Source organism: Haliotis cracherodii, unplaced genomic scaffold, assembly GCF_022045235.1.
Source record: "Haliotis cracherodii isolate W230 unplaced genomic scaffold, xgHalCrac1.p SCAF_12, whole genome shotgun sequence".
Taxonomy (NCBI): Eukaryota; Metazoa; Mollusca; class Gastropoda; order Lepetellida; family Haliotidae; genus Haliotis; species Haliotis cracherodii.
This window is the reverse complement of record NW_027266267.1, coordinates 18251168-18270728: the sequence shown is the minus strand read 5'-3', so window position 1 is coordinate 18270728 and position 19561 is coordinate 18251168.

Below are 19561 nucleotides of genomic sequence, written 5' to 3'. Positions count from 1 at the left end.
ACTCACTAATACGTTCCTTGGAGTAATAAAGAAATCCTTACACATACATCCTTTGAAATGGCACATATAAATCCACATACACTTTCGTCCCTTGCGATATCACAAGTTTATTCTTGACACCTAATGTTTTTACACAAAGCAGTTTTTGCCTCTTCAGTTCTATTTCATAAAGTAACGAAAGTATCCCATCCTGCAAAGGTAACTTTATTTATCTTGATTCTATATTCCATGTCCCGTGAGAATAGACAGAACACACATGAAACACCTGGCTACGAGTATGTTAAAGGAATCAGCTGATGAAATATTGATATTTATCATACAATGGGTATGTTTTTCGGCAGGATAAAGGTAACGTATAAAAAACCGATATGCGTAGGGGTCAAATGCGGATAGAGATGCGAATAGCAAAGGTCAAGTAGGAACTACTTTCTGTGTTTACAGTGGCGTCACCCTTGTCAAGTGTCGATCGAGTCATAATTAACCATCGGCAATCTGCAGAAACTACTGGGAAAAGTGATGTCATTGTCATAAGAATAGTCTAATATGCTGACAATCAGTGACTAACTGTGACGTAGCTAAGGCATTTTACACGTTTTGACAACTTTGGAGATGTAAATTGCGAAACAATTAGCGAGGACACTAGACTAACGGTATCAGTTTCCATATCTGTGCTGTAAACCTCTGCTTCATGGAACCCTTTTCCCCAAATTATAACAGTTGGATTTGGGCGAAATATGTCCGAATTGTTACTTCCTTTCGTTTGATTGCATATCTGATTGCACTTTGTAACGATATGACAGGACAGGCAGACACTAAACAAACGTGACCTCTCATAGACTAGGGTCAGAGTAGCTTCCCTTGGGTTGACCGATAGATTGCCGCGAAACAGGTTTCAGTTTGAAGTATACTGACTGTTGTCACTGTCCGACTGCCACATCACTTTTACCTTCTGACGTTATATGTATTAATGCGCACAATCAAGGAAAACTTGCATTGATTAGGTATATGTTTGTAAGAGATGGGAAGAGATTTTTCGAGCAAGATTAAGGAATGGCATTACATGATAAAGAGGGTATTACGCTTGTGTATTTGGGGTGGTAAATATCCTCTATTAGGAAACACTATTCATTTAACTCGCAAAGGCCTGTTAAATACAATGTATTTTCCTAGTAGGGGATATTCACCATTCCCCCCACAACACTCGCGTGATAACCCCTATATAAACTATATTTCCACGACTTTGCTCAATCATGTAAAACTATAAATTGTTCAATTATTCAAAGGTCGCCTGCGCCTACTGGAATTTTCCTGTGACTGTTATTATAAGCAACGACCAGTGCCATCATCCATGAATAGGACAGAGGATATGTCACACTCTGTTACTGCACTATCAGCATTAGTCAGCTCCTTGACAAGTACCGGGTACTGGATTATTTCATTTTATTTTGGTTAGTTTAGTATGGATGTAGTTCTACAAAGGCATTAGCGTACACTTTTTATCAACCCTTGGCCAAAACATAACACTAAATAGAGCACGGTGTGCGCATAATTATTTATTCACAAAGATATAAGGAATGACGAAACAAATACATATATATATTCATTGTATATATGTACTAGTATAATAAATGTGTATATATACAGTTGTTTAACAGAGTCATGTATGTGTATACATTGTATATATGTACTAGTAAACCAAATATATACATTTGTACTAGTACACATATACCATGTATACACATACCTGAATCCGCTGAACAACTTTGAACTATATTTTGATGAAATATATTGTGCATCATGATCAAAAGCATACACTGGCAAAAGAAATCCTTGTAACTAATGAGAAGAATATACTTAAAACTGATATTGATTATCCGACAAAGTTTTTTTTTTTCTCATTAATTTACAATTGTTTAACCACACTCCTCGATCTAATATGATCTATTTTTTTATATGAACTCAATGCCTTAAAAAAATCAGTATTATACACTGAATAATATATGTTAATCATTATTTCATTCATTATATTCATACAAATCAACAACTTAAGTAATGTCGTAAATACTAGAAAAATGTTTTTTTGCCCGTTAAAAAAGTATAGCTTTTTTCACAGACCGTCGCTATTGAAATATCGAATAACTACCGATCGACCTACCTGTGGTTTGAAGAATTTCGTTCGCAGGGAGTCCTATCAACAATTTTACAGGAGAAAAATTCGACCGAAAACAGTAAGTTTGGATTTGTTTTAAGTCCAATGATGGTAGCCTGAAACGGACTATAGAAATGTAGTAATAATGATAATAATGTAGTCTTCCGAAAGTGAGTGAGTGAGTGAGTGAGTTGGGTTTAACGCCGCTTTTAACAGTTTTCCAGTTATATCGCAGCGTGTCAGCTGAATGTGGGAGGAAAGCCCGAAGTGATGCAGGTCTCAGACGTTTACAACTTCGATGAAACCCACGAGCACGGGTATGGTGCTGACAAACCTAGAAACGTAATCGGGGTGAACCGGAATTCGAACCCACGATCATAGGTTTCTGGCGTGCCCAAGGGACGCAACTCTGCACAGCGAATCACGGCGCCTTAGACGACTGGGCCATTCGCGCCCCCTCTTCCGAAAGCATCTTCTCAACACAAAAACAATCACATGGAGAAAATTCTAGATGTGCATCTTCTAAAATAACAAAATGACTGCGTTTGTTTTATCAACACTCCTCCCATGATGCATGTTACATTACACTTGCATAGCCATAGCCATGGTCTTAAACACAACCAGGACGTAGAAGGATATTTGATACAGGGTAACAAGTTGTATAGTGTACAAGCTTTATAAGCAGAAGGTACCCCCGATGAGAGAGCAGTTTTCAGGGGGAAATATTACATCCTGTCTATAAGGTCACATTATCAATTCACAACTGTCACGTGCACAGTCAGGGCTTCCAGAAGATTTGCCTTGATGGATCATTCCACTGACTACATGTGGCTATCGGCAGATGGACAAAAAGCACCCATGGTACCATCAGGTAAAGGTAATCGTGTCATTGTTGCAACTCGTGATCGGGGGCGTTTTGAATTATGTGTGCTAGTTTTCGAGGTGAAAAAGAAACCTGGTGATTTCCATAAGAAAATTATAAGAGGTTCATAGACTGGTTGGAAAATCAGCTTTTCCCCATTTTAAACAACCTTAATGTCATAGTCATGGATAACGCCAGTTAATACAACGTCAACCATGAGTAGTCTGAAGGCGACCATAAAGGAACATATGACATTGTCGACTTCAGACCATCTGAAACGAAATTGCATAGAGTAAATTCGGCTGAATAAGAAATCAGTAAAGTACAAGACGTGTGCTGGCGGCACAACACGGTCACATTGTCTTGCGTACGCCAGTCTGACACAGTGAGGTCAACCCTGTTGAGCCTATCTTGGGTGACTGTACAGGGTTCGTGGTAAAACATAACACAACATTCAAACTCACACATGTCAAAGGAGGATCAACGCTGTCTTTGCTTGCTATCAGCCTTGTTCGACCAGTTATCATACCTTTGGGTGTTAGTACAGATTCATATACGTCATCAGCGGAGATAGATGCTACCTCAAGAAATCATCTATAGAAAAACAAATACTTCTTGATTCTAAATATAATCCAGTACATATCCTAAATTGCTACTCCCATCAACGCACATGTGAATTAAGTACAATAACAGCAATATTTTGAGACCACCCCAAACTCGGGTGACATTTGCGCCTGTGAGAATGCACGGAGCGGCGTGAGGTCATCACCTGGGGACAGTTGTTAGGTAATCACCTAGGGCTATAGGCCGTTTCATACATGCGTGACAACACACGAATGTTTTCATTATTTTACCTGTAAAAGTACATTTTGAGGGCAATCACAGTGCCAGTTAGAATAGGCTAGACAAGGTCAATTTGCGCTACATTGATATATGCTATTTTAATGGCCTTATGACTTGTATTTTTTTAATAAAGCCAGAAAAAAACATTTTTGTAGCATTTCCGACAGTACTTAGTAAATAAGAGTAACGTGAATTATAGCAGATTGGTTTATACAACTTCACGACACAAAACACTTTACTACCCTAAATCTCACCACAACATATATACAAATAGGCTTTGCGAAATGATTGATACATAATCATAATCTTAATATTTTGTGCTCAAAATCGTTTATACACGAACGACTCTCTGTAGTTCCAAGACCAGTTGATACTGAAAAGCTGTTCCTGGTATTTTGTAGATACTTTTAATTATAAAGCCTTTCCACAATAATACGTCTATTGTACGGTTCCCAACATACCACAATCATGTGTGGTATGAAATAGTCTTGACGACAGTTGTTCGCGACTAGTGTATGCATCCTGACCGGTGGTACCCAGCACAAACACAGGAAAATCAAGCGTATTCCTGAAAAAAACCCACACAACTCCACTTGGGCAGATGCCCTTGCACCGGAAAGCATTGATGAGGCCCTGAGTGCTGTAACCATGATCAAATTACGTTTGAACAAAAAGTGAAGCTTCTTGAATATTGTTTGACAAAAGGGGATAGTTGACTGTTGGAAAGGTACAGTCACCCCTCTTGTCTTCAGGAACAATGTCCAAACAAAGAGATGTCAAAATGATATATCCTTCTCCCTTTTGTCTAACTGTCTTTCCTTCTGTCCGTTTCGTGTTTCAGAAATCCTCACCTGGTCTGTATAGCTGTGTAACTGCTCTATTGTTCAGCTTGTCAAAAATAATTCTTCTTTATGAAACTAATTAAGTGTTTGATAGATAATCGAGAAAAACATATTTCATTTACATGCACACATTTAATTCACACTTTAACAATATAATGTAGAAAGCTATCATATATTGTTAGCTCAGTTTGTTTCTGTTCCATTCACAAGTGTTGCCCTTTTGATGTCTTCATATACTTGTGGTGTTCTCACTTGAAGATGTTCATAAGCTGTACAGCCTAAAACGATAAAGTAAGTAAATAATGCATTGCAATATACAAGTGTATATTCTTGACATTCGTCATCTGATCGTCCGAAAAAATATCAAGCACTCCTTCACTCTTCTAAATATACATATCACCATGCCTGGCATTTTTAAATCTTAGGATCATTTTTGCACTTACATGTTTTCAACACTCGTACAAAAAATGATGCACATAAAAGCTCGTATCTTAGAACAAGAAATGTCAACGTACCCTGCGTGGATGAATCAAAGTTAGTTTCAAATTCCCTCAGTTCTGTATCCATCTGTTTGTCAGCCGCCGTTTCGTGAACACCAGAATAAACATCTACTGTAAGGATTGTAATAAAATATTAAGTTAGTGACATGTATCCATTTCACTTCATCGTTTTGTTATATTACATTATTTGTATACATGTAGAAAATATATATTTACATTGTATTTTTTTACATGAATTTGAATATGCATAAATAATTCTTAACGTTTGAATGAAAACGTTTACTTTGCAGGCAATGGTGCAGTTTTACGCCAGTTCTTTTTTTACTGGTTTCTTGCAAAGGCAAGTATCTTTTTCTATAGACTCATAACAACTATGATTTTTACGAACTGGAATACGTGCCTGTATCAGCAGACAAGGGGTCATCCACCGCTCGTCCATGTATACTCTGTAAAACACATTGGCATGTTTAGGTGAGGTGAGCTGAAATGGGGTTTAACGTCGCGTCCATACATATATATAGCGACGTGCATGTACGTGTGGCTGTTTGTTTGGCTGTTTGTACTAGTTCGGACTGATACCGATTTATAGTGCTAGCTCACTGAGATACCATGCCGCAGTTTAACATGAATATCCCACTCAGACACAGTATACTGACTCCGAGCCGACCAGTCCTTGTTTTAGTCCCTTAATGCAGAGCGCCAGACAGGGTAACAACAAGTACCATCTTTTAAAGTATTTTGGTATGACACGGCCGGGGATCAAACCCCGGACCTTCCGCTCTCCGGGCGGACGCTCTACCACTAGACCACGGAGGCGGTCCTGGCATGTTTAGACACTTTCGAAGGATTGATACGTGACATTTTCTTAATAAACAAAAAATGCTCTACCTTCGAAGTATATGTAAGATGAATTAATAAATTGACAAGTAATTAAACTATGCAACCAATTAATATTATTTCAAATGACCTTGTAACAAGCTTTGGGGATACTCGTTTATGTGTCTGTAGAAGTTCCCAGCAACACAACGTGTTCCCTTACCCCATGTCGTTGTAGACCAGTCATTATTTTACAAATGTCATCAACAGCATACCGTCCAGGCAAAACTAAAACAAATGATGCATCGTCAAAGTTATTACAAAGTATTGTGAACTGGTGAAATATTTTGAAAGTGTATCCTAGTTCCTTGTGGAAACCTACCGTATAGTTACAAGGCAAGTACATCTTGTGACGTCATACCCTTAGTCTTAGCGTTTATTTTACAGTTAATAGAACATACAGCACTGTCGAACATCCAACTTAAAAGTGTTACTCAAAAAATGTTGCTCGTGGAAAACTAGTATTGAAGTGCACATACATAAAGGTTAAAATATAATATTATTAATTAGTTACATTTATATATTTGGGGTTTTGCAGTGTATTTCTGCCTGATCAACAAAAATGTACCCTAAACTACGTTTATTACGGGCACACGTATATCGAACTGACGGATATAACAAACTGTTTTTTTTTTGTCCCGTCCACGTATCTTTATATGTATATATGCTACGGATATTACGAACTTATATTAGAGGTCCCAATGAGTTTAACATAGTCTACTGTACTGATACTGATATAGCTACCTATACCTTTCAAGAGACTTCGATTGTAAAGAATGAAGACTATAACTACAATCAATATCACAATGATAGTTCCCTCTCCAACAGCTACAGGGAGGGTGTTGCACGACTTGGCCTCGGGTGTCGACACTGAAACAATCAATGTACGACCATAGGATCTTGGACTAAATTCTCACTGGAGCAGATGGAGTCCCAACCCTCTGGATACAAGAAGGACATACTAATTTGACAGAGGGTAATTCTGTGTTCAGTGTGAGTAACATTAAGACAACATATGGTCACGACCTCAGAAACCTAGGTACATCGGAAACACCTTATTTTTACCATTTTGCATTTATAGCATTTTCGTCCTCTCTTCTATTTTATGAAATCAATATAACGGAGAATTCAATTAGTGGATATGGCTGTCAAAACATATGTACTTTACTAAGAAAGTGTATCCCAAATATACCATTTGTTCCATTGGCCACTTTCTAAATGACATCTCTGTGTTCATAGCTTTCTGCCATGGGAGCCGTGCCATTTTACACTCGTCAGAAGGGTACAAGAGGTACGCGATCGAGACTACCATTTGTCGGACTTTCCTTTTTTTGTGGAAGCCTCGGGGTATGAGTGGGTTAGATCGCTGGCTTTGTGTGCTAGCATTTAGGTGCCTCATTCTAGCAGTCTAGGTTCGAATCCCGGATGGGACTTAATCCCAAAAAGTACGAGAACCTGTACTTACCTGTACTAAGAAAGTGTTATCCCAAGTATAACACTTGTTACATTTGACCACTTTCTAAATGTCATTTCCGTGTTCATGTTATCATATAGTTTCTAGTGTTTAATGGTGCCTGCCTATGAAGTATAACAGAAACGATAAACAAGGCATGTTAAAGATCGCTATCCCAAGATTTGACCAAGGGTGTTATGCAAATAAAATTGTTTATATTTTAGACTGAATAGAAATGGGTAAGTATCAGTCTGACCTCCAACACCCACCCGCCCACCGATAACCTACAAAACTGTTAAACTCACCATCTTTTGTTAAGCTGAAGAAAAGCGAAATGATACCCTCACGGTTCTGAACGACAACACGATAAATTCCATAATCCTCGTCACGTTTGATGTGCACTTTCAGGACAGACTGAAGACCGTTAGTGAGGACAACATTGTCTGTTCCAACAACATACGGTACGGGGGTCATCCCTTGATAATGGTACCAGGTGAAGTTAGGTAGTGGGTTGGCTATGACATCTGCTGTCAGTGAAACTGTTGTCTTGATTTTACCGGCTACCATGGTGTCCGTTTGCTTGCTAGAGTCAGGACGTGGGGAACCTGAAGTAAATTATAATAAGAGATAAAATGACGATCAACTGGTGGTTTCTTTTTCTTGAATAATCCATGTATGTGAAGTACATTATGTATCGTCTAAGCTCTGCTCTCACTAAATGTTTCACTAAAATAGGAACTTACAGAATCGTGCTTTTTGGGTAGACCAAAATATAACAACCCCAGAAGGAACGAAAATGATGCTGCTTCTCAGCTTATAGATAGAAGAATTGTTTCTCCCACTGGAAACCCTATTTTATGTGAGCTATCCATCATTTAAGTATGTATATTATTTGCATCGTCGACATCCAGAAAGGATTAAGTACTAATTGTGATGCAGATGTGTGAATATCGTCATGATAGCACAGGTCACTACTCACTTTCCCAGTCACCGTAATACAACTGGAATATTGCTGAGTGCATCAGTCATTAAATATTAAGACAATATCATGTGACTAAAAAGACATCACTCAATCAATAACTCCACGACACACGAAATGCTACTTACACACAACATTGATCTCTTTCATAGTTGATATCAGAGTTTTCGTTTGACTGTTCTTAACTGTGCACCGGAACATATTTTGCAAGCACTGTGTCTTGTCTACTGTAAAAGTGAGGTTATTTGAAACTCCAAATGCTGATTGTGCCTCACTGTCAATGTTCTCTACTGTCATCTCTGCAATTGGATTGCTCTCAACGGTGCAGTGTACAGTTACTGAGGCAGACCCCTGTGCTTCTACCTTGTCAAACTTCAACTGCGGTCTCTCCAAGTCTGCAAATATGTATAACTCTAACTGGATAATGTGTATTTTGTAAACATCAAACTTGAAAATACCCCGTTTAATTTGTGAGACTGTTCTGTGACAATTTATAAAGTCAGGGCTAACACACCATTTTTCTCATAAGTTCTTGTTTTTATAGAATCTTTTGCGATAGAGGCTAGATGAAGCGCCTCGTATGAAGATCCAGAGAAGGCCATCCAGTAAATCATGTATGACGTAAGTACATTGTGCAAAATAGTAAAACTGTCATGGACTACATATTATAAACAGGATAGTTCTAAAAAGGTACGTACATGCAATGCTAGCAATATAAGTTGTATCACTGTTCGAGTTGGGCAGAGAGTTGCCTGCCCTACAGATGTAGTTCCTGCCATTGTCAGATCTCCGGATTGAGGTCAAATTCAGCTGCACAGATGAGGACACTGAAGAGGAGATCATCTGGCCCCTCGGACTGATCCACCGGACTATACCTGAAGGGTTACCTCTGTCTGATGTCTGGCATGTACATCTGACTGTCTGATCTCGGACTATCCAAGGGGGACAGTCATGTGTAGGTTGTGCTGGATGCCCTGTGAAATTAAAAAAAACAAAAACACTTCATTGACCATACATGGCTACGTCGGCCTAATGTCAATCACTGCGAGGGTCCTTAAACAAGAAGCAGTTTGTTTCTGGCTGTTTATGTGTGTTCGTCCTCACGGTATTTATCTGAAAATCGTGATACACGTCTACCACGTATAGTGAAAATCGCGTGTGAAAGTTGTTCCTGGTGATACATATTTCGAATCCTTCTCACATCTCTCTGTACTGCACATTATGCGCATATAGTACGTACACTGAACATCCACTGTGAGTGTCTGACTATCAGTTGTAGCTCCAGTAGCTGTGTTCTGGGCTGCACATCTGTTGTCTTCCTTCTCAACAGTATCTGCGGGGCCATGGGTGGCCCAGTCGTCTAAGGCGCCGCGATTCGCTGTGCAGAGTTGCGTCCCTTGGGCACACTAGAAACCTATGATTGTGGATTCGAATTGCGGTTCGCCCTATTTATGTTTCTAGGTTTGTCAGCACCCTACCCGTGCTCGTGTGTTTCACCGAAGTGGTAAACGTCTGAGACCTGCATCACTTCGGGCTTTCCTCCAATATTAAGCTGGCATGCAGTGATATAACTGGAATACTGTTAAGAGCGGCGTTGAATCCAACTCACTCACTCACTCAATCAACGCTCTCTGTACTGCACATGATAAAATCTAATACTTACACTGTGCATCCACTGTGAGTATCTGACTATCAGCTGTAGCCCCGGTAGCTGTGTTCCTGGCTGTACATCTGTAGTCTCCCACCTGATCTCTATTGAAGCTTCCTACAGGAAGCACACTGTTGTCAGACACCTGCTGTGTTCCCTTCATCCAGATGTAGCTACAGGCAGGGTTACAGTCAGCAGAACATCTGGCAGTCAGAGACACAGTCGCATCCTCTGTCAGAGTCAGGGGGGAGGGTTTGTCTACAGTCACGTTGTTGAATGGTCCGTCTGAAACATTACAGAACATTTGTCAAAATCAAAACAATAAAGCCTTTGATAATAAGAGAAACAGTGGAGGTGTGATCTACAGTTCTGTGTTTCCAATGTTGATATAAGCGCGCTACATTGGATTTGGAACCGCCCGCACACCTTGACTTAATAAAGCGCGAACTTATTGGCCTTAGCAAATATAAAGAGTTGTCATAGCGACTGATTTATGACTACCATTGTCTGAAGTACATTTGACTCCATAGGCAAATTACCCTGTAGCCGTGTCTCCATTGTCATTACGTTTTAGGCGCTAATCCCCGTTGTTAATCCTCACCAACATTTCATTGTATATTGACTGACAGCCAAATTGGGCTACTGTATCACTTCCCGTTAATTACTGTTATTTATAGTATGACATTTATTGCCTTAATTGTTCATCCCCTGAGTTGTGTCGGTACGTCACCCCCGGAAGTCCCATGTCCAGAGCAACGTTATTGTATTTCAGTTGTTCAGTACTATATATGTGCTACCATTACACAGTTACTAAGGTGTTAGTCAGGCTTGGTATTCCTAGTGCTGGCATAGGGACGACCTCGATCAGGATGTGCCGCTCGTAGGAAACGCCCTGAGGTGAGCTGGAGCCCGCTCACCTCTTGTACGCCTGAGCTGGAAGGTCCGCTCATCGCTGTGTTTGTGTTGTTAGAGCAGGTATTCCGCTCATTGTGCAATTGTTGTTTACTGTTTACATGTCGTGTATAAAGTGTTCCGGGACAGTGATGTCGATTTTGTTCTTATTCCCCCAAGAGCTAATTCCCCGTCAACACAAGCCCGTTGACAGAGTGAAGCAGCATTGGTTGAGTCCAGTGTCTTGAGTGGGTTGTCGATCTAAATTACGGAATCACTGACAGCAGCCTTTTAAACGAAATATGGCGCTTTATATGCTCCAGCAGTTTGTTTGCACCGAAATACTTCACTAGAACCATTCTGACGTCATATCGCTCATTTTGAGGCAAACGATATGCTCCACTAGTTTCAATCAGAGGGAGTTGATTGTGATTTGACAACCTCTGCTTGACCAATCAGAATAGAGTTATTTCCACATTCATTTTAGAATATAGTAGCATACCCCTCCTTATTCATCCTGACAAAACATCAGTCAAAAGTACCATTTTCATATATTAAGGAGCCAATATTATATTAGGTGATTTCACTTTGGACATTAACATACTCTGTTGTCATTGACAGTTAGAGTACCTGTAGATTTAACTGCACTACATCAAATTTGACGCTTGGACTTGGTCCTACGTGACGTTGAGTGAAATGACTTTGAGTCTGTGATTTGGATCTAGATATAGGAAAAAACCCGACAATAGTCTTCACAGGATGGCACGTTTAATCCTAAAGCATTTGTTGTTTACTTTACCAGCTTATTCGACAGACACTGGACGTGTGATAGTAATAAGACATCGAGAAACAGATGACCTAGAGAAAATAAAGAATCTTTGCAAGGTTTGATTCTACATCATCACTATTATGACGTCACATCGCTCGGCAAAAGATATGACTTTGTAACCTATAACTGTACACATTACACATTAATGATCGTCATTGTGATTTCAGGGGCGGTCGGGTAGCCTATTGGTTAAAGCGTTCGCTCATCACAGCGAAGACCTGGGTTCGATTCCCGACATAGGTACAATGTGTGAAACCCATTTCTGGTGTCCCCCGCTGTGATATTGCTGGAATATTGCTAAAAGCGGCGTAAAACCATACTCACTCACTCATTCATTGTGATTTCACCATCAGATTCGAGTATTTTCTAGATTCATTGTGGAATTTTAAATAGATGTTATTTTAATTTAGATAACCTTTGTTTAGCATAATGATACATTTGGCAATTTACAAGTGTTGTGACAGTCAAGGTTACACCGAAAGACAGCTGATATGATATTAAAACCAAATAAATTACTGAAGTACAGGCAAAATCGAAAAAGTAGTGACTGGCTTTTAACTATGTTCATTGGTGTTAATATAATTGACTAAATTAGTAATAACGTTTTGCTGTATACTACAGGTGGTAATGTAACTACCAGGAATGGTATAAGGTGTATCAGGTTAATAATTGTCACTTACAGTAAACAGGCAGTGTGATGTTGTTGCTGGTTTGTGAAAGGCCACACTCCCATCTCTCTTCATCTCTCTGACTGACGCTGGTTATGTCCATGTTGTACACGCCACTCTGTCCACAGGAACAGGTGTAACCTAAAGGGGCTATAAACTGTCGACATGGGTTGAGTAAGACTATACAAACGTCTCTATTGTCTCTCTTGAAGACTATGAGTTGTCCTGTAGATGACCCTGTTACAGTGCAGGTAAACCGGAAGCGCTGACCCAACACGGCGTGCGAGGATGACCCAGTCAGTGAAACACCTTAAATACAACATATAAACAGGTAATATATGTCTGCCGTATGCAGTTTAAAAATGGCATGTTAATTTGGCAGAAATGTGTTTGTGTCAATTATATCTTTGTACGTGTAATGTATTCTCTATTTAAACTTCAGATAGCATTGACATAAATGTATTTATATATACTAGTATATGTGTGAATGTAAGATTATAAAATGTACCTGCAGAACTCGTGGGTATTATCAAGAGCAACAAATACTGACATCCATCCATGCTGAAAGTGTGGTCCTAAAACGTTTAAGAATACATAAATATACTTATCTGTTGTGGAGTTAAAGAACTTGGTCATCCGTCAACTTCTAAGTATTGCATATATACTAGTATATCTGCTAAAATCTGTCAATGATACAACTGCCAGAATTTAATTTACGCCCATATTTCAAACGACCTTTAACACATTATTCTAGTTCTAGCACATTATAAGCTACATAAACCGACATTAGTTTAATTTGTTGATGACACTCAGATATGGTCATTTTCCATTCAGTATCAATACATATTGAGCCTTGTGAATACATTGTTGGCTTATCACGTGTTTTACCTGTTTCATATGTCCACACGGATGCACACAAATAACAATATTTATTGATAATTGGATTATTAGGTCAATAAATGTTATTGAAATATATGCTCCTATAATACAACTGGGGTTGAGTAAATTATGTCTAGTCTTACCTTCACTACTTGCTCATGATCACACCTTCATAACCGCCAAACTCCACTGGATGGGACATAGGTATGATGGGAATATAAAAACGGAAACGCAGATTCACTTTTGTTGTTGCCGCAATGCTTTCCGACGAACGACAAGAAAGGCTGATAGATTAAATTTGTATTCATGACAATGTAGACACATGCAATGTGTATTTATCTATTTACAGCAATCCCAAATCATGCTAAACTGGTTCTTTTCTGTCCCTTTTTCACATATGAATACACATTATTTTCTACTTCCTTGTTGGAAGAGTCACATGAGCGCAGTTACACCGCACAATCGTCACGAGTGACAATAGAGTAGTTGGGTCAAGAGTACTGATAAAGTATAAGTTATTTAGATTTTTCAGGGGCTCCTTTTTGGAGCGTAATTTTGTTCATTCCAGCCTTCAAAGGAGCACGACATTCAATCTGACACCTCCTTTTAAAGACAGAGCAAATATACTGTACCTCGCCGAAAATAGCTGCAATATTGCTGAAGCACTCACTCACTCACTCCTATCAGAAAATAATGAACCAATGAACCCTCTGATGAACAGCAAAAGTTGCTTATGATCCCATCTGGCACTGGCCTTCTGCGAGGCAGCAATGTTGTACACCTACTTGATTTAACTGTTTACATAGTAAATATACATGCATGCCATTCTCTAAACTGTATGTGGTGATGTTACTGTTTCAGTAATGAGTAGGTACAACTTGATACTACTGAAAAGATGGGTGCGTGTTTCATACATTAGACAGGCATCAAAGAAGTAGTTCCAGTGAAACAGTGAACGTATTTGATAGCCACTCAAAATAAAATTGATCAAGAACAGTATTTGCCTGTTAATAGTATAAACTCGAAACAATGTAGGGCCATTGCCATCAACTATTTTTAAAATAAATCATATGTATATATAAATATATATTATATTACAGAAAGGCGAATTTGCTGTTTTGTGACGAGAGATTAGAAACGTAATAAAAAGTGTCAATCATTGGATAATCCGCTTTTGTGTCGCACACATTCAAAGACAACATCGAAGATGAAATAATCGTTTTGTCTATAAAGAATTGTGTATCGAATAAATACCACGTTTCGTCAAAAGATAACTGATAATTGTCCCACTATCGCTATGGATTACTGCTATGATACCCTTCAAATTTACAAAATAAACATGTTTGCTTTCATTCTTTCAAACTGATACAGTCTAAGGTCAACAAAAGTCATGTCAGTATATGTTGTGAACACATTATACGGTGTTTCGGGCAGCGTCTATGTTCATTTTTACGAATATTCATGTCGACAAACGATATATACTTAAAAAGTCTACTGTGTCATACGTTTACGGGTAAGGAAATACGATTTTTTATGTAAACGTAAAATTGAAATATGAAGTTTCCATATGACTGATATATTGCCGGTGAGGAGTACAATCTAACGCACTCACTTTTACGTAAAGATAAACTAAAAGGACTACTTTAGCATTCATCTGTATCAAATAATGCCAGTATAAGGCCAGTATGTTCAGCGCCATCACCTTTTGACTTTATTTGACTCTCAACCCTAAAGAAGTATCCATTCTTCTTTTATACTGATCTCAAAGTCTCATAATGCGCCCTGTCTCAAGATTAACCATAATCCTTAATATACTAGCCACATAAAGAAACTGTGCACGGAGAAAATATAGATATAAGGGCACACCGTCCATATATGAAATATAGGTTTGAACACAGCAATTATTGGAGACATTCAAACGCTCATGCGCGTGCCATGCGATATGACGTCATTGATGGGGGCCTATGGACGTGCAATGTGTTACTGCACGTGCATCCTGTGCAGCTGTACACAGCATGTGCAATTCAAAATTCGCTGTCACTGCCAACACTGTCAGGAATCGTCTACGTCAGTACGGGATTCAACCACGACGCCCTGCCATACGTCCCATCCTGACACACCGTTATCGAGTCAACCGTCTAAGATGGTGTCGAAATCATGTTCGCCAACCTCGAATATGGTGGAGAAATTTTGTCTTTACAGATGAATCGAGGTTCAACATTTCCCACAGTGACGGGCGCCAACGTGTTTGGGAGAACGTTATGCACGCAACTGTATTGTGGAGAGGAATCGTTTTGGAGGTGGCTCTGTGATGATTTGAGGTGGGATAACAGCACGACACCGAACCCCTTTGGTGGTTGTTCAGGGCAACCTCACCGGTGTTGGCTACAGAGTTCAGATTCTGAGGCCTGTGGTCATTCCTTTCCTGCAACGTCATGACCCGGGATTGACATTTCAACAGGACAACGCTCGTCCTCACACGGCTAGGGTCGCAATGGATTTCCTTCACCATAACAATGTCATGTTACTGCCATGGCCTGCAATTTCTCCAGATCTCTCCCCAATAGAGCATATGTGGGATGAAATGGAGCGCCGTCTGCGTCGTCTTCCACATCCTCCAGATAACGTCCGTGACTTGGCACAGTATTTGAGGAGGATATGGCAGGCCATTCCCCAGGCCTTCCATGCCCATTTGGTGGACTCCATGCGTCGCCGATGCACTGCTGTGATTCACGCACAGGGTGGTCATACCCGTTATTGACTTTATGACTTTGTCGTTTAACCCCCTACTCCATTTTGATCTTCTGACGTCATCATAACAGATGCTGTTCAGGTCCCGTTGACATTTTCTTATGGTCCGATCATTCAGCTGCTACAGCGTCTGCATCATTTTGTTTTTGCTGTGTTTTATTTCAATCCAGAATATATTTTCTCCGTGCACAGTTTCTTTATGTGGCTAGTATACAATCGAGACCTTTCTTTTTATTCACAGGAACTATTTGAGACAGGTAGACACACACACGTGCATACACGCCGCTATATAAATGCAATAATCTTGGACGCAACGTTAACCCCTTTACAGAATCAGAGTCGGTATATGCTTCTAACTGGGTATAAATCTCAAAACAAAGTCAACGAGTAAGTTCGTTTATAACAAATGTTTGGCTTTTTGGTGAGTATATTTCACGTTCCCAAATCTAAGATATACTGTCGATCTGTTGATGTCCCTTTTGAAGAAAGGGGTTGTTTCTAAAACGGGAACTAGGCAACACCCATGGTCAAAATATAGTCAAAAGAGTCACAAAAAAGTCAATATGACATAACATTAAAAGTGCTGTTTATTCCCATTAATATGACATGTGCTGAGTGCGCTCAATGTATGCACATCGGGTACTGGTGAAACATTTGATAATATTATAGTGTCTTCTTGGACGAGTCGGGTATTTTCTGTGCATTTTATGTTCACGATTTCAACTCGAACAGCTTGCAATCCACTTTGTCAAGTAGTTTATTTATGCTACATTGACACTGACCCACTGCTACATTCAGAATGTCGTGATACACATTGTAACTATTCATACTTTTAGTCTGACTAGTAAATCCTAAATTCAACTAAATGTGAAATGTAAAGTTAAGTACAACCATTGACACACGTTATAATATACAACATAAATTTCATTTCATTTTTCAGTTTAGTTCGGATCTGGTTCCACAAATGCAAGTATGTACACATTTCATTAACAGGTGGCCAAAACATAACACTTAGTAGAGCATGATGTATGATGAATTATTTATTCACGAAAATATATGAAATGATACACATTATAAATGTATAAGTATATATACATACATACATTACATAACTCCGAATTATTACTTTTTAATAAGATATCAATAGGGCACGATTCTCACACGCATGCACTGATACAAGAAAATATGCTAAAAAGGCGTGTGACAAAATACTTAAGGCTTGGGTGTGTGTGTGCTTTTTTATGAATTGAACATAATTAATCACCAACATTTTTCAATCGAATATATAATATTTTTCAACGTAATTTTGACACGAACTTAATATATAGATCAAATAAATCTGTAATTAGTTATATTGTTTTATCAATATATTAATTCAAGCTGTATATAAACATCTAACTTAATATATTATTTAGTTACCTATGTAAACATTATATGCATTATTGCAGATTGGTTTACTAAACGTTGCCACACACAAGACCTTACTATTTGAATATCGTCACAACGTATATACAAAAAGCGCTTGCCAAAGAAACAAACAGTTGTATCACTCTTTAAACAACTGATGGAAATATGGTTTGTGGTCAAATTCCTTTCGACACGAAAAAACACTGGGTAATTCAAAAACCAGTTCATATGACACTCAAAAGGTCTTTCTAATATTATTTCACTTCTGCCATTTGTATATACGACACAAGACCAATCAAAACGACATTTTGCTGAAGTGAGAGTTGATTGTAAGAATCCTAAACACATCATAAGCAGGTGTTAAGAAATCAATATTAAAAAGTGTTGATAACAGGTGTTTGCATTTAGTGAGCGTATTCTACCCCACTGAGTGGTACCCGTCACAAACGCTTCAAAGGCAAGTCAAGAATCAATGCATCGGAAAGCTTTGCGGAGGCCTGTAACAGTCAATCAACTTTTACAGAATGTCCTTTTGTAGTCTGTCGACTCTAGCCTTGCGCTGTCATGTCTTCATTGATTACCTGAAAGAAAATACTACCTGACTGGTAATTATGACACAGGTAAAAAGTTTAATCAGTGTAATATGCACAAATATAGACCGCACTTTTAAAATAATATGAACTCTAATTTACACTTTAATAGCATCATGTGGAAAGATATTTACCTCAGTTTGTTTCTTTTCCATTAACAAGAGTCGGTCTTTTAATGTCTTCATCTACTTGTGGTGTTCTCTCGTGAAGACTCTCATAGGAAGAATAACCTACAAAGATAACGTTCGTTATTATAATGACAATAATCCTCTCATAACAAAATATGCTGCATCGTTTACACTTTCAGAAACTCGCCGAAAATAGCTGCAATATCCCTGAAGCACTCACTCACTCACTCCTTTCAGAAAACAATGAACCTTCTGATGACCAGCAGAAATTGTTTATGGTCCAATCAGAGACTGGCCTTCTGCAATGTTGTACACCTACTTGACTTAACTGTGTACATAGTAAATATGCATGCATGCCATTTCTCTAAACTGCTTATGATGATGTTACTGTTTTCAATAATGAGTACGTACAATACTACTGAAAGATATGTGCATGTTTCATTAACTAGGTGGGCATCAAAGATGTAGTTCCCGTGAAACAGTAAACATATTTGATAGCCACTCAAAATAAAATTTATCAAGAACAGTGTTTGCGCCTGTTACTAGAATGAATTCGAAACAACTTAGTAAAATATAAATATATCGTCACAAAACAGTAAAATCTCTTTTCTGCAATTTATATATATAAATCAGTTTCGTCAAAACATAATTGATAATTTTCCCATTACCACTTTTGATTACTGCCATGATATCCGTCAAATTTTCAAAATAAACATATTTGATTTCATTCTTTCAAGTTGATACAGTCTAAGTTCAACAGAAGTCATGTCAGTACATTATTATGATATACATTATATGTATACGGTGTTTCAGGCAGCATTCATGTTCATATAAACGAATATTCATGTCGACAAACAACATATATATGAAAGGCCTACTGTATCATACGTTTACAGGTAAGGAAATAAGAAATTTGTATTTAAACGCAAGACAAGTAAATAACAGTTTTACACATTGAAATATGAGGTCTACATATGACTGAGATATTGCCGGTGAGACGTACAATTTCAACGCACTCACTGTTCCGTAAAGATATACTGAAAGGACTACTTTACCATTCATCTGTGTAAAAAATGCGAGTGTCAGGCCAGTTTGTTCACCACCATCAACGTTTGATTTTACTTGACTCTAAAGCCTGAATACTTATCCATTCTTCTTTTGTACTTGATCCCAAAGTTCCATAATGCGCCCTGTCTCAAGGTTAACCATAACCCTTAATATAATCGAGACCTTTCTTTATATTCACAAAACTATTACAGGCAAATT